Source organism: Bubalus kerabau, chromosome 19, assembly GCF_029407905.1.
Source record: "Bubalus kerabau isolate K-KA32 ecotype Philippines breed swamp buffalo chromosome 19, PCC_UOA_SB_1v2, whole genome shotgun sequence".
NCBI lineage: Eukaryota > Metazoa > Chordata > Mammalia > Artiodactyla > Bovidae > Bubalus > Bubalus kerabau.
The window spans coordinates 40,300,932-40,318,840 of NC_073642.1; positions in this window are offsets into that span (position 1 = coordinate 40,300,932).

Consider the following 17,909-nt stretch of genomic DNA (forward strand, 5'->3'; position numbering starts at 1 on the left):
TTAATGTAATTAGATGGTAAGACAGCACAATTTTCCTGTCCCACTAGGAGGAGTACTCCAAATCCTTACCACTTTTGGTATTACCAATTTAATAAAATTTTTACCCATTCAAATACATATGGAATGATACCTAACTGTAGTTCTAACTTGGAATTTTCCACTGAGAAATAATGTTGATCATATTTTCATATACTTATTTCTGTCTATATATCTTCTCTGGTGAGGTTTTTTGTTTTTTTCACTTTTTAAATTAGTTTGTAATTTCTTATTGATTGACTTTTCAGAGTTATTTGTATCTTTTAAAGTTCTTTTCAGGTATGTTTCTTGCAAATATTTCCAATAGTCTGTTGACTATTATTAGTACTCTTATATGGTGTTGAGTTCAATATATTTTTGAAGAATTTTGATCTATGTTCATAAGAGATATTGATCTATAATTTTCCTTCCTTGTAATGTCTTTGCCTGGTTTTGGTATTGGGGTAATGCTGGCCTAATAGTTTGAATGTTTCTTCTATATCTATAATTTGGAAGAGATTGTGGAGAATTGGTGTGATTTCTTCTTTAAATATTTGGTATTTAAATGAAATCATTTGAGCCAAAGTTTTCTCTTTTGAAAGGTACTTATTGATTCAAACTCTTTAATAGATATAAACTATCAAAATTAGATATTCTCCCTGTGTGAATTTTGGTATTTTTATATTTTTCAAGGAGTTGATCTATTTTTTATAAGAAATCAATTTGGGATCATAAAGCTGTTAATATTGTTTTATTATTCTATTAGCATCCTTGGAAGCAGTAGTGATGATAGATCTTTATTTTTTGATACTGTAAATTTATTCTCTATTTTTCCTTGGATAATTTGCCTACAGTTTTATCAATTTTATTGTTCATTTCAAAGAATTAGCTTTTGGTTTCACTGATGTTCTGTATTCTGCTTTTAATTTCATTGACTTCTGCTCTAATATTTATTATTTCCTTTTTATTACTTAGTCTCATTGGACTTTTTTCTCTAGTTTCGCCAGATGGAAACTTAGATGATTGATTACAGAGCTTTCTTTTTTACTAACTAATGTGCTTAATCCAAAACTGGGTGTTGGTTTTGCTTTGGCTCCATCTCTTCATTCTTTCTGGAGTTATTTCTCCAAGGATTTCCAGTAGCATATCGGACACCTACTGACCTGGGGAGTTCATCTTTCAGTGTCCTACCTTTTTGCCTTTTCATACTGTCCATGGGGTTCTTAGGGCAATAATACTGAAGTGGTTTGCCATTTCCTTCTCCAGTGGACCATGTTTTGTCAGAACTCTCCACCATGACCCGTCTGTCTTGGGTGGCCCTACACAGCATGGCTCAAAGTTTCATTGAGTTAGACAAGGCTGTGGTCTATGTGGTTAGTTTTTTGTGATTGTGGTTTTCATTCTGTCTGCCCTCTGATGGATAAGGATCAGAGGCTTATGGAAGCTTCCTGATGGGAGAGACTGACTGTGGGGGAAACTGGGTCTTATTCTAATGGGTGGGGCCATGCTCAGTAAAGAGCAATATTGCATAGGAACCTGGAATGTTAGGTCCATGAATCAAGGCAAATTGGAAGTGGTCAAACAGAAGATGATGAGAATGAACATCGACATTTTAGGAATTCAAGAACTAAAATGGACTGGAATGGGTGAATTTAACTCAGATGACCATGTTATCTACTACTGCGGGCAAGAATCCCTTAGAAGAAATGGAGTAGCCATCACAGTCAACAAAAGAGTCCCAAATACAGTACTTGCATGCAGTCTCAAAAATGACAGAATGATCTCTGTTTCTAAGGCAAACCATGCAACATCCTAGCAGTCAAAGTCTATGCCCCAACCAGTAATGCTGAAGAAGCTGAACAGTTCTTTTAAGACCTACAAGACCTTCCAGAACTAACACCCAAAATAGATGTCCTTTTCATGATAGGGGACTGGAATGCAACAGTAGGAATTCAAGAGATACTGGAGTAACAGGCAAATTTGGCCTTGGAGTACAAAATGAAGCAGGGCAAAGGCTAGCAGAGTTTTGCCAAGAGAATGCACTGATCAAGGCAAACACCCTCTTCCAACAACACAAGAGAAGACTCTACACATGGACATCACCAGATGGTCAATACCAAAATCAGACTGATTATATTGTTTGCAGCCAAAGATGGAGAAGTTCTATACAGTCCGCAAAAACAAGACCGGGTGTTGACTGTGGCTCAGATCGTGAACTCCTTACTGCCAAATTCAGGCCTAAATAGCAGGGAAAGTAGGGAAAAGCACTAGACCATTCAGGTACAACATAAATCAAATCCATTACAATTATACAGTGGAAGTGACAAATAGATTCAAGGGATTAGATCTGATAGAGTGCCTGAAGAACTATGGACAGAGGTTCATGACACTGTACAGGAGGCAGGGATCAAGATCATCCCCAAGGAAAAGAAATGCAAAAAGGCAAAATGGTTCTCTGAGGAGGCCTTACAAATAGCTGTGAATAGAAGAGAAGCAAAAGACAAAAGAGAAAAGGAAAGATATAACCATCTGAATGCAGAGATCCAAAGAACAGCAAGGAGAGATAAGAAAGCCTTCCTCAGTGATCAATGCAAAGAAATAGAGGAAAACAATAGAATGGGAAGATCTAAAGATCTCTTCAAGGAAATTAGAGATACTAAGGGAACACTTCATGCAAAGATGGGCACAATACGGGACAGAAATTGTGTGGACCTAACAGAAGCAAATGATATTAAGAAGAGTTGGCAAGAATACACAGAAGAACTATATATAAAATATATTAATGACCCAGATAGCCATGAAGGTGTGATCACTCACCTAAACCCAGACATCCTGGAATGCGAAGTTAAGTAGGCCTTAGGAAGAATCACTACAAACAAAGTTGTGGAGGTGATGGATTTCCAGTTGAGCTATTTCAAATCCTAAAAGATGATGCTGTGAAAGTGCTGCACTCAATATGCCAGCAAATTTGAAAAACTCAGCAGTGGCCACAGGACTGGAAAAGGTCAGTTTTCATTCCAGTCGCAAAGAAAGGCAATGCCAAAGAATGCTCAAACTACCACACAATTGCACTCATCTCACACAGTAGCAAAGTAATGCTCAAAATTCTCTAATCCAGGCTTCAACAGTAAGTGAACTGTGAACTTCCAGATGTTCAAGCTGGATTTAGAAAAGGTAGAGGAACCAGAGATCAAATTGCAAACATCTGCTGAATCATCGAAAAAACAAGAGAGTTCCAGAAAAACATCTACTTCTGCTTTATCGACTGTGCCAAAGCCTGTGAATGTGTGGATCACAATAAACTGTGGAAAATTCTTCAAGAGATGGGAATACCAGACCACCTGGCCTGCCTCCTAAGAAATCTGTATGCAGGTCAAGAAGCAACAGTTAGAATTGGACATGGAGCAACAAACTGGTTCCAAATCGGGAAAGGAGTACATCAAGGCTCAATGTTGTCACTCTGCTTATTTAACTTCTATGCAGAGTATATCATGCAAAATTCTGGGTTGGATGAAACATAAGCTGGAATCAAGATTGCCTGGAGAAATATCAATAACCTCAGATATGCAGATAACACCACCCTTATGGCAGAAAGTGAAGAAGAACTAAACAGGCTCTTGATGAAAGTGAAAGAGGAGAGTGAAAAAGTTGGCTTAAAACTCAACATTCTGAAAACTAATATTAAAGCATCCAGCCCCATCACTTCATGGCAAATAAATGGGAAAACAATGGAAACAGTGAGAGAGTTTATTTTTGAGGTTCCAAAATCACTGCAGATATTGACAGCAGCCATGAAATTAAAAGACACTTGCTCCTTGGAAGAAAGCTATGACCAACCTAGACAGCATATTAAAAAGCAGAGACATCACTTTGCCAACAAAGGTCCATCTAGTCAAAGCTATGGTTTTTTTCTAGTAGTCATGTATGGATGTGTGTATTGAACTTTAAAGAAAGCTGAGCACCGAAGAATTGATGCTTTTGAATTGTGGTATTGAAGAAGACCCTTGAGAGTCCCTTTGGACTGCAAGGAGATCCAACCAGTCCATCCTAAAGGAAATCAGTCCTGAGTATTCATTGGCAGGACTGATGTTGAAGCTGAAGCTCCAATACTTTGGCCACCTAATTCAAAGAACTGACTCACTGGAGAAGACCCTGATGCTGGGAAAGATTGAAGGCAGGAGGAGAAGGGGATGACAAAGGTTGAGATGGTTGGATGGCATCCTCGCCTTGATGGACATGAGTTTGATTAAATTCCGGGAGTTGGTGATGGACAGGGAAGCCTGGTGTGCCGCAGTCCATGTGGTCGCAAATAGTCAGACACAACTGAGCACTGAGCTCAACTGAACTGAATGTACTTAATACTATAAATTTCCCTCTAAACACTGGTTGCTGATTCCCAAGATTGAGAATTTGTATTTTCATTTTTAGTTCAAAATATTTTAAAACTTCTCTTGATTCCTTCTTTAACCCATATGTTATTTCAAACTGTATTGTTTAATCTCCAGATATTTGGGAGTTTTTCTAGATATCTCTGTGTTACTGATTTCTAGTTTAATCCCACTCTGGTCTGAGAACACATCCTGTATAACTTATTTTATTTTAAATCTGTTACGGTGTTACGACTGAGCATATTGTCTGTCATTAATATTGCTACAGGGACTCCTGAGAAAAAATGTTTATTCTGCTGGTGTTAGATAGGGTATTATTTTATAAATGTTAATTATATCAGGTTGATTCATAATGCTATTCGGTTCATCTATATTCTTATTGATTTTCTGCTTGCTTTTTGTGTCAGCTATTGACAGATAGGTGATGAAAACTCCAACTGTAATAGTGGATTTATCTATTTCTCTGTAAAGTTTTATCAGTATTTATCATCTCATATTTTGATGTGCTTTTATTGAGGCACATATGTATATTAAGAGTCATTACATCTGCTGAGAATTGACCCTTTATCAGTCTAGAAGCTTGTCTTAATCCCTAATTATTTTCCCTGATCTGAAGTCAGCTATATCTGAAATTAATAAAGCCATACTTATTTTCTTATAATTAGTACTTACAAAATATTTCTCTCTGTTCGTCTACTTTTAGTTTGAGTCTTTATACTGAAAGTGGATTGCTTCTAGACATTATAGAGTTGTTTTCTTTCAATATATTAATCTGTCTTTAAATTTGTGCAGTTAGGCTATTCACATTTAAAATGTATTTTTATATCGCTGGATTAATAACTACCATGTTTCTGTTTTGTGTTCATTGCATTTTTCTTTTTTTTGTTTTCTGAATTTTGAAAAATTATTTATTTTCAACTGCTCTTGGTCTTCATTGCTTTGCATGGGCTTTCTCTAGTTGCAGCTAGCAGGGGCTACTCTTTCTTGCCGTGTGCAGGCTTCTCATTGTGGCAGCTTCTCTTGTTGCAAAGCACAGGCTCCAAGGCATGCAAGCTTCAGTAGTTGGACACACAGGCTCAACAATTGTGGCACATGGGCTTAACTGCTCCATGGCAAATGGAATCTTCCTGGGATTGAATCTGTGTCCCCTGGACTGGCAGCTGGATTCTTATCCACTGTGCCACCAGCAAAGTCCTGCTGTTCTCTGATTTTTAACTCAACATTTTATATGACCCTACTGTCATTCCTCTTTTAGCATATCAATTTGTATCTTGAATTCATATCAACTCTCTATATTGTTTTGCCTGCTAGCAATGGTTTAGAAGTGATGTCTGTTGTTTTTCCTTTTTGTTTTAAAATTCTGGCTGATTTCAACATTTTCTCTTTGTCTTTGGCTTTCTATAGTTTGAATATGATATGCCTAGGTTTGGGGGGTTATTTTTAGTGTTTATCCTGCTTATCTTTTCTGAGCTTCCTAGTCTGTGGTTGGGTGTCTATTATTAATGTTGAAAAATCCTTATCATTATTTCTAATATTTTTTCTGCTCCTTCTCTCTTCTGTTATTCCAAATTCTTGTAGGTTGTTGTTCAGTCACTCAATTGTGTTGGACTTTCTGTGACCCCATGGACAAGCTTCCTTGTCCTTTACTATCTCCCAGAGTTTTATCAAACTAATGTCCATTGAATTGATGATGCCTATCCTCTGTCATCCCCTTCTCCAGGCTGCCTTCTGTCTTTCCCCGCATCAGGTCTTTTCCAATGAGTCAGTTCTTTGCATCATGTGGCCAAATTATTGGAGTTTCAGCTTCAGCATTAGTCCTTCCAATGAATATTCAGGACTGATTTCCTTTAGGATTGACTGGTTTGATCTCGTTGCTGTTCAAGGGATCTTCAAGAGTCTTCTTCAGCACCACAGTTCAAAAGCATCAATTCTTCGGTGCTTTTTTTTTGGTCCAACTTTTTTTATGGTCCAACTCTCACATTTGTACATGACTACTGGAAGAACCATAGCTTTGACTATATAGACCTTTGTCAGCAATGTGATGTCTCTGCTTTTTAATATGCTGCCTAAGTTTGTCATAGCTTTTTTCCCAAGAAGCAAGTGGTTTTTTTTGTTTTTTTGTTTTGTTTTTTTTAATTTCATGGCTGCAGTCAACATCTGCAGTGATTTTGGAGCCCAAGAAAATAAAATCTGTCACTGTTTCCATTTTTCCCCCTTCTATTTGCCATGAAGTGATGGGACTGGATGCCATGACCTTAGTTTCAAGCCAGCTTTTTCAATCTATCTCCTCTTTCACCTTCATCCAGAGGCTCTTTAGTTCCACTTTTTTATAATTGTGCCACAGTTTTAAGAGGTTGTGTTCATTTAATTTTTTTTTTATTTTTCACCCTTCTTTTCTTTGCATTTCTTTTTGGAAAGTTTATAGTGACCTGTCTTCAAGTTCATTTATTATTTTCTCAGCTCTACCAAATTTGTTGATAAGCTCTTCTAAAGCATCTTTTATTTTTATTACAGTGGTTTGATTTTTTGCATCTTCTTGTGATTCTAGAGCTTCCCTCTGCTCACTTTACCCATATATTTTCACATGTTCTCTACTTTTCCATTAGCACTCTGAAGATATTAATCATAGTTATTTTAAAGTCCTTGACTCATAATTCTAACATCTGTGTCATATCTGAATGTGGTCTAATGGTTGCTTTGTCTTCAGATTTTTTCTCTTGCCTTTTAGCATGCCTTATATTTTTTTGTTGTTGTTGAAGGCCAGAGAAAAATGTTTCACATAATAGAAACTGAGGTAAATAGGCTGTTAGTATAAGGTTTTATATTTCTAGGATCAGGGCTGTATTGAACATTCGCTGTAACTGTAAGTGCCAAAGGCTTCAATTCCTTTACTATCCTTGATTTTGTCTCCCTTGTTGTCTTTGGCTTCCCCAAGATGCCGTCCTCAGATAGTCCGTTTTTTAGTTCTTTGAGCTATGAGGCACTAGATCCCAATAGAAGGGAATGGAGGGGAGGAAGCATTCTATATTATTGTGACTAGGCTTTGCACTTTTCATGGGCTTTGCCCCTGGGCTATCACCTTTACAAGTTACAACTCTTAGATTTTTTTTTTTTTTTCCTCTTCGGTGTTGCAGGAAAGCTAACAGAGGCTGGAAAGGAGAGAATTCCCTTCCTTAGGTGGCTAAGGCTCTTTTAAATCTTTCCCTTGATGCATATCCCTTTATTGCAAGACTTTTATGAGTATTTCACAGTGGCTACTTTTCCTCTCCCATGTGAGAGCCAGGAGGGGATGATTCTTGGCTCTTCAAGGTAAGAACCTGGAATGGTTCCTGGAGGTAAACTCAAGAAAACATTGGGAGTCTTCTTAAAAGTACAGCCTCCAAAATCTCTCACTTTTGTGCTAGTTCACACCCAGCCTCAAGCAATTCATCAAAATTATTAAGTGTTGCCAGCAGTATATGACCCCAGTGACTTCTTTTTAAGGGAAAGAGATGGAGACTAACTCTACATTCGCCTTTTTCTCTGAATTTCAGGGTGGCAGTTTGCTCTGCCTTATCAGTTCTCTGATAAGTCCAAGAAAAGTTATTGATTTCAGCTTTTTTCTGGTTGCAAAAATGGGAACGAAAACTTCCAAGCTTTTGCATGTCAGAGCTGAAATTGGAGGTTTGATCTCTTTTTATTTTTAAATCACTAGTGCTAGACTATTTTGCCTGCAAAAAGTCTCAATACGTCTGCAGTTAAATAGCCAAGTCTCTGTTTGTCTCATAAACAAGGATATCCATAGATGGGCTTGCCTCTTCTAAGGCGAGAGAGGAAATTCATGTGCCAGGGGAAATTTTAGCCTTGGAGTCATTCTCAAGGTTCTGGAAACCCCCACACTTGAAAAACATAAAATTGATATCATCATCCTCCAAGTTTTTATTTTGCTGCTTTTAAAAGTAGTGAAATATATGCCACAATATGTCTCATTCTAAAGGTTGAAAAATTTATGCTATGACTGTAATGACATCATTCTGCCTCCCACAGAAGGCTTTTGCTTGAAGAGTTCAGCAAGAGAACAAAATTAACAGGAAACGTCACTTTCACACACACAGATGGAAAAATGTTAACATCTCCTAAATTCTATGACAGGCTCCTTGATAGGAACATATATGTCACCATAACGTACCAACGATGTGCAAACACATCTTATGAGTAGGTGCTAAACTGAGGTCATTGCTGGAAGGTGGAAGTTTTGGCAGCACCGAGAACAAAAGATTGCTCCTAGGTGTAGATTGAAGTTAAGAAATAAGAATCATGTGTAAGAAATGTTCCAGGCAGGATAAGACTTTTGGACGCTTTGATGACAATGTACGGAGGAGGCTTCCTAATACTTCTATTCAAACTTCATTTCATAGATCACAAAGCAATCCTACTCCTTACTTAAAGACTTTGTAATATAAAATAAAATTTTGTCTCCTGATTAAATAATGTTGTGATTGTTCCAGAATGAAAAAGGAATATGTGACCCTTGTTCCCTGAGGCCTAACTTCATAAGAGTGAATTATGAAAATAGGACAGAAATATCTAGCAGATTCCTTTTGCTCAAATATTCCCTATGGACCCCTTAAGTAGTCCTCCTCTAAAATGTACACCATGTTGCCAGTATACTGCACTAAGGAACAGAGAAAGGCAATATATGACCAATTCTATATCCAGAGAAAATATTAATGTGAGTTTTCTATACATAAAGATAGAGGAAACACTCTTTTCTTTGCCATAATCCTAAAAAAGTGTTATTACTGTATAATCCTAAGAAAGTTTTCTATGAATCTTCACAGTGCTATTAAGTGAGGGTATCTTTTTATATTTCTGGAAATAGAAGACAAATTTGATTTACAAAATGTTATAGTCAAAGAAAAGTAACATTCTTGATTGGTCCAAACTATTACCCTGATCCAATCCCTCTTCCCTTCCAGTCCTAGCATGCACACGTGTGTACATGTGCATACACGCATGCACACACACACACATACACACACAGAAATACTCTTTTCTGGTATTCTACTCCATTAATTCTCTCCTTTCTATTGCCTTGGCAATGTATTCCTTTCTTCTGTCTCTTTCCTTCAGCCTAGCAAAATCTTTTCCTCAGTTCTTTATTTTCAAGATATATTTATCTTCCTTTTGTATGTCTTTTGTTATAGCCTTAACATTTGAAACTGTGGACATTGTGTTACTTTTAGACAATCACCTACACATATGTAATGAGGAAAGTGATGAATGTTTTGATGAAAGTGAAAGATATGTATGATGAAAGTGATGATGTCTTGATGAAACGGAAAGAGGAGAATGAAAAAGTTGGCTTAAAACTCAACATTCAGAAAACTAAGATCACAGCATCTGGTCCACTCACTTCATGGCAAATAGATGGGGAAACAGTGGAAAGAGCGAGAGACTTTATTTTGGGGTGGCCGAAATCATTGCAGATGGTGACCGTAGTGGCCAAAAGATGGCCATGAAATTAAAAGACTTGCTCCTTGGAAGGAAAGCTATGATTAACCTAGACAGCATATGCATATTAAAAAGCAGAGACATTACTTTGCCAACAAAGGTCCATCTAGTCAAACTGATGGTTTTTCCAGTAGTCATGTATGGTTGTGAGAGTTGGACTATAAAGAAAGCTGAGCACCAAAAAATTGATGTTTTTGAACTGTGGTGTTGGAGAAGACTCTTGAAAGTCCCTTGGACTGCAAGGAGATCCAATTTATCCTAAAGGAAATCAGTCCTGAAAACTCATTGGCAGGACTGATGTTGAAGCTGAAACTCTAATACTTGGGCCACCTGATGTGAAGAACTGACTCACTAGAAAAGACCCTGATGCTGGGAAAAATTGAAGGTGGGAAGAGAAGGGAACGAAAGAGGTTGAGGTGGTTGGATGGCATCACTGAATTGATGGACAATGAGTCTGAGTAAGCTCTGGGAGTTGGTGATGGACAGGGAAGCCTGGCGTGCCGCAGTCCATGGGGTCACAAAGAGTCGAACACAACTGAGCGATTGAACTGAACTGAACATAAAACCCACAGAATGGTGGACAAATGTTCTTTACTTTTCCCATTTAGCAGGGTCTCCATCTCCCTCCAAGGAAAGACATAAGAAAACTCTCTCTTCTGAGTTTCCTTCTTATCACCATGCTTCCTCAAGTCCCTCTACATCCAGGATCCTTCATCTTCTTAAACTTTATCTCAAGCTGTCAATCTATTCCATCTGGTTTTCTCTACATGGAAATTGTGTGTGTGTGTGTATGTGTCGTTTTAATTCCTCTGAGTATTTTTCAGTTTTTGGCTAGAGAGTAAAAGAATATAGTTACCTAGAAGTACTCAATAACTCTCCTGAACTTGCTTCATTAAGATAACCAGTAAGACTCAAATGTGTCTTCTTGGTCTCCTTCCTCCTCCTACTTATAACTCTGTAGTACTTGAGCCTTTCTATTAATACTTTGAGCTTCCCAAATGGCTCAAGAGGTAAAGAATCTTCCTGTAATACAGGAGGCACAGGATATGTGGGTTCGATTCCCAGGTGGGGAGGATCCCTTGGAGAAGGGAATGGCAACCCACTCCAGTATTCTTGGCTTGGAAAATCCCATGGACAGAGGAGTCTTGTGGGCTAATACTTTATCACCTTAACTGACCCCTGGAACACAATTTCTATTGGTTTTCATCTTATAACTTTAAAAATTCCTTTTCAGTCACCTTCATGGGGCTTCTGAAAGAACAGGGAGTTATACCTAAATATAAGCATTGCTGAAGGTATGTTTTTGGCTTTCATCTCATTTTGCATATTTTTTCAGGCCATGATATCTCTGATGATTCATCTGTATGTAGATGACGTTCAAACCGGTACTGAGGAAGTAACATCCAAACTGGGTCTTGAAGAATGAGTGGGAATTTATTAGTTGGATGATGGGAGCAAAATCAGCTTAGAAAAATGGTGCTGCATATTTAAACACAGAGAGAGAAATCAGTATGGCAAATTTCAGGGTACTGTCCACAGTGTACAAGAGTGTGAATTGTGCCACCCGATCCTTGTTAGAATATTAGGAAGAAGAGGGACCTGTGGAAGATGAGGCCACAGCAATAGTAAGATTATTCGTAATAAGGAGTTTGCATTTTATTCGTCATATCAGTATATTCTAAAGTATTGGTTTTTAAAACAAATGATTGCCAAAAAAATTGTTAGATATATTTAAAATGCCCATAATCACATGAATTCAGGCTCATTAGATTAATCACATTTAAACATATTTCTCTACTGGAGGGAGTGCCTTATAGCCAATTTACCCTGTGACCCTCTTAAGAATATAAGATGTAGCATTTGTCATGGAACTCTTTGGAATTTTCTAGAATATATATTGGGAATATGCTTTAAGTAGTGGAGGTCATAGAAGTATTCAACTTGTATTTTTAAAGATGACTCAGGTAGCAGTACAGAAGATGGCTTGAAGATATAAATAGGATAAATATTGCCACAGATAGTCATCAAAGAAAGGAAACAAAGGATAAAGGAAGCAAGATGAGTACTGAGGATTTTATCTCAGTATAATCGGTGAGAAAATGATGTTCTGAATAAAGCAGTGTCACAGGCAATGACAATGGAGAGGAGTCAGATTTTTCAAGGGCTTTTTAAGAGGCAGACTCAACCTACTTGTTCAGCTTCTTTAGGAGTGGACTCAACAGGGTTTAGTTGATAGCAGACAGAGGGAGATGGGAGAGAGAAGAGTCCAACATAGGAACCTGGATTCTGATACAGGAGCTGTGGGAAGAACTTGGGCAGGATATGGATATTCAGTCCTGAATGAGGTGGTGGCAGCATGGGTAGGGCAGTTGTAAGGAGACCACTATGAAGTGAGAAGCATAAGTGAAGAAAAAGTGTTGGAAGAAAACCTCTACAATTTGCATGAAACTGCACACGCTTGAAAAGGAACACTTTTTCACATTGTGTGACTAAGTATAGTGAATAATTATCTCATGCAATATACTGTCAGTGATTATTACTAATTTATTTCAATAACATTTGTTTCTATGTAAATTTGATATCTTTAATTGCCATTGAAGCACAGACAAAACTCAGGTTATGGTACTAAAATGAAAAAAAAAATCACCATTATTTCTTGTGTTCATCTCTTAAAATCTCATTTCTGTCAAGCAAACATATAAATAATTCTCCCATAAAAGAGGGTGAAGACCACATTTTTCTCTATTTCTTCCCTCATATTCCAGTCCTACCATTTCATCTTTTAATATCTCTCATATGTAGAAGATCTCAAAACATTTCTGAAAGGCTAAAAAATAGAAGTGGACATATAAAAAACATATTACATTCTTGGGTGGTAAGGCTTAACACTATAACTGTGTCAACATAATTAAAATATCACTAGGTTTTATTTTTCCTAAGCTAAACAGAGTTTAGCTGAAAAAAGAAAAGTAGTAATAACTCAGAAATAAGATAACGCTGAAAAAGAAAATAATGAAAATGATCTATCCCTAAAAGTTACTGGCACATATGACAAAGCTTCCATAATGAAACAGCATGGAATTTGTGCATGAAAAGATAAGCAACATAAGAGGAAATATTTACAGTGACTTTTAAAACACAAGAACTTGACTTCCCATCCTTGGAGTTATTCTTAGGTCCAAAAAATGAAACTTGAAAATAAACTGTACACTTTAAGGATTTGTATTGTAGGTAGCAGTACTGTGTTGCTAATATGAGACTGTTATTGCAACAAAGGAAAAAATAAATAAGGATTTATAAGATTATCATTATCATTAAGATCAAGGAGTGTTGTCCAAAGAAAAACAGGAAATAAATGTAAGATCAATACATTTAGGTAAAAACATATACTCCTTAATATGATTTGGAATTCACAATAAACATACATAATATGAACTCACAATAGACTTTATCTTTAAAAAAAACACATTTCTTATCCTTGTGCTCTGCTGCTGCTGCTAAGTCACTTCAGTCGTGTCCAACTCTGTGTGACCCCATAGACGGCAGCCCACCAGGCTCCCCAGTCCCTGGGATTCTCCAGGCAAGAACACTGGAGTGGGTTGCCATTTCCTTCTCCAACGCATGAAAGTGAAAAGTGAAAGTGAAGACACTCAGTCGTATCTGACTCTTAGTGATCCCATGGACTGCAGCCTACCAGGCTCCTCCATCTATGGGATTTTCCAGGCAAGAGTACTGGAGTGGGTTGCCATTGCCTTCTCCATCCTTGTGCTCTAGAAATGTATAAAAACAATGACTAACTGTATAGCTGTGAGCACACCTAGAATTCATTTGTGGTCTTAAAATTCCATTCCACAACACAAGTAATAGAGTATCCTTGGAGAATTGTTGATTCTGAGTGGTGAGTAGAAAACTTAGAAGATGATCCTGGGACATCTTGTCATGTAAGCAAGGAAGCTTTCAAAGGCTACTAGGGTTGTATCAAAAAGATTCAGAAGTCAATTTAAAGAGGTTTCCTATGGGGCAAAGATACAACAATTTGATCAACAAGGAAAACTGTAATAGATTGAAATACATCAAACATATCTTAATGCATGGGTTCATAAAAATTTCTTTTAAAATAAAGAAAATGATAACTTTGGAGCAGGTTAGAAAATCAATTCTTTTTTTTTTTTTTTTTTTTTTGAGAACTGGTACATAAAGAGAAATAGATAATTTTCCTGCATTTACTATACAAACTATCAGTTCAGTTCAGTTAAGTAGCTCAGTCGTGCCTGACTCTCTGAGACCCCATGGACTGCATACGCCAGGCTTCCCTGTCTATCACCAACTCCTGAGCGCTTGTCCATTGACTCAGTGATGCCATCCAACCATCTCATCCTCTGTCGTTACTTTTCCTCCTATCTTCAGTCTTGCCCAGCCTCAGGGTCTTCTCCAATAAGTCAGTTCTTCACATCAGGTGGCCAAAGTATTAGAGCTTCAGCTTCAGCATCAGTCCTTCCAATGAATATTCAGGACTAATTTCCTTTAGGATTGATGCTTGGATCTCCTTACTGTCCAAGGGACTCTCAAGAGTCTTCTCCAACACTACAGTTCAAAAGCATCAATTCTTCGGCGCTCAGCTTTCTTTACGGTCCACCTCTCACATCCATACATGACTACTGGGAAAACCATAACTTTGACTATATGATCTTTGTCAGCAAAGTAACGTCTCTACTTTTCAATATGCTGGCTAGGTTGGCCATGGCTTTTCTTCCAAGGAACAAGTGTCTTTTAATTTCATGGCTGCAGTTACCCTCTGCAGTGATCTGCAGCCCAAGAAAATAAAGTCTATCACTGTTTCTGTTTTTTCCCATCTATTTGCCATCAAGTGATGGGACTGGATGACATGATCTCAGTTTTCTGAATGCTGGATTTTAAGCCAGCTTTTTCACTCTCCTCTTTCACTTTCATCAAGCTTCATTAAAAGCTCTTTAATTTCTCTTTGCTTTCTGCCACAAAGGTGGTGTCATCTGCATATCTGAGGTTATTGATATTTCTCCCCGCAATCTTGATTCCAGCTTGTGCTTCATCCAACCCGGCATTTCACATGATGAACTCTGCACAGAAGTTAAATAAGCAGGGTGACAATGTAAGACCTTGACATACTCCTTTCCCAATTTTGAACCAGTCCGTTGTTCCATGTCTTGTTCTAACTGTTGTTTCTTGACCTGCATACAGATTTCTCAGGTCCTGTGGTCTGATACTCCCATCTTTTTAAGAATATTCCAGTTTGTTGTGACCCACACAGTCAAAGGCTTTAGCAGAATACATGTTTTCTGGAATTCTCTTGCTTTTTCAATGATCCAGCAGATGTTGGCAATTTGATCTCTGGTTCCTCTGCCTTTTCTAAATCCAGCTTGAACATCTGGAAGTTTTCAGTTCACATACTGTTGAAGCTTAGCTTGGAGAATTCTGCATATTACTTTGCTAGCATGTGAGATGAGTGCAGTTGTGTGGAAGTTTGAACATTCTTTGGCATTGCCTTTCTTTGGAATTGGAATGAAAATTGACCCTTTCCAGTCCTATGGCCACTGCTGAGTTTCCAAATTTGCTGGCATATTGAGTGCAGCACTTTCACAGCATCATCTTTTAGGTTTTGAAGTAGCTCAACTGGAATTTCATCACCTCCACTAGCTTTGTTCATTGTGATGCTTCCTAAGGCCCACTTGACTTTGCATTCCAGGATGTCTGACTCTAGTTGAGTGATCATACCATTGTGGTTGTCTGGGTCATATAGATCTTTTTTGTATAGTTCTTCTGTGTATTCTTGCCACCTCTTCTTAATATCTTCTGCTTCTGTTAAGTCCATTTCATTTCTGTCCTTTATTGTGCCCATCTTTGCATGAAATGTTCCCTTGGTATCTCTAATTTTCTTGAAGAGATCTCTGCTGCTGCTGCTGCTGCTAAGTCGCTTCAGTCGTGTCCGACTCTGTGCGACCCCATAGACGGCAGCCCACCAGGCCCCGCAGTCCCTGGGATTCTCCAGGCAAGAACACTGGAGTGGGTTGCCATTTCCTCCTCCAATGCATGAAAGTGAAAAGTGAAAGTGAAGTCGCTCAGTCGTGTCTGACTCTTAGCGACCCCATGGACTGCAGCCTCCCAGGTTCCTCCGTCCATGGGATTTTCCAGGCAAGAGTACTGGAGTGGGGTGCCATTGCCTTCTCCCAAGAGATCTCTAGTCTTCCACATTCTATTGTTTTCCTCTATTTCTTTGCACTGATCACTGAGGAAGGCTTTCTTATCTCTCCTTGCTATTCTTTGGAACTCTGCAACGATATATATATCTTTCCTTTTCTCCTTTGCCTTTCACTTCTTTTCTTTTCTCAGCTATTTCTAAGTCAAGGTGATCAAATTATTGATGGGAAGTTTCTACTTATAGTATTTCAATTAATAAAATGAATGGTTGAATTAGAATATCACTTTTTAATAGTTGCTATAATCCACCAAATATTATGTGCTCCCTGATAGAACACAGCACATCCTGGAGACAGTTCTGTCTTGTCCAAAAAAAAAAATCTAAATCTGATGAATTTTTAAAATGTAACAACCATTTTCTGAGAAATATAGGAGACAGATGAACATTGTAAATAATATCATGAGTGTGTAACTAGCAAATACTATCTCTGCCCCTTTAAAACCTCGAATAGCCAAAGCTATCTTGAGAAGGAAGAATGGAAATGGAGGAATCAACCTACCTGACTTCAGGCTCTACTACAAAGCCACAGTTATCAAGACAGTATGGTACTGGCACAAAGACAGAAATATAGATCAATGGAACAAAATAGAAAGCCCAGAGATAAATCCATGCACATATGGACACCTTATCTTTGACAAAGGAGGCAAGAATATACAATGGATTAAAGACAGTCTCTTTAACAAGTGGTGCTGGGAAATCTGGTCAACCACTTGTAAAAGAATGAAACTAGAACACCTTCTAACACCATACACAAAAATAAGCTCAAAATGGATTAAAGATCTAAATGTAAGACCAGAAACTATAAAACTCCTAGAGGAGAACATAGGCAAAACACTCTCCGACATACATCACAGCAGGATCCTCTATGACCCACCTCCCAGAATATTGGAAATAAAAGCAAAAATAAACAAATGGGACCTAATTAAACTTAAAAGCTTCTGCACATCAAAGGAAACTATTAGCAAGGTGAAAAGGCAGCCTTCAGAATGGGAGAAAATAATAGCAAATGAAGCAATTGACAAACAACTAATCTCAAAAATATACAAGCAACTCCTATAGCTCAACTCCAGAAAAATAAATGACCCAATCAAAAAATGGGCCAAAGAACTAAATAGACATTTCTCCAAAGAAGACATACAGATGGCTAACAAACACATGAAAAGATGCTCAACATCACTCATTATCAGAGAAATGCAAATCAAAACCACTATGAGGTACCATTTCACACCAGTCAGAATGGCTGCGATCCAAAAGTCTACAAGCAGTAAATGCTGGAGAGGGTGTGGAGAAAAAGGAACCCTCTTACACTGTTGGTTGGAATGCAAACTAGTACAGCCACTATGGAGAACAGTGTGGAGATTCCTTAAAAAACTGAAAATAGAACCGCTTTATGATCCAGCAATCCCACTGCCAGGCATACACACTGAGGAAACCAGAAGGGAAAGAGACACGTGTACCCCAATGTTCATCGCAGCACTGTTTATAATAGCCAGGACATGGAAGCAACCTAGATGTCCATCAGCAGATGAATGGATAAGAAAGCTGTGGTACATATACACAATGGAGTACTACTCAGCCATTAAAAAGAATACATTTGAATCAGTTCTAATGAGGTGGATGAAACTGGAGCCTATTATACAGAGTGAAGTAAGCCAGAAAGAAAAACACCAATACAGTATACTAATGCATATATATGGAATTTAGAAAGATGGTAACAATAACCCTGTATACAAGACAGCAAAAGAGACACTGATGTATAGAACAGTCTTATGGACTCT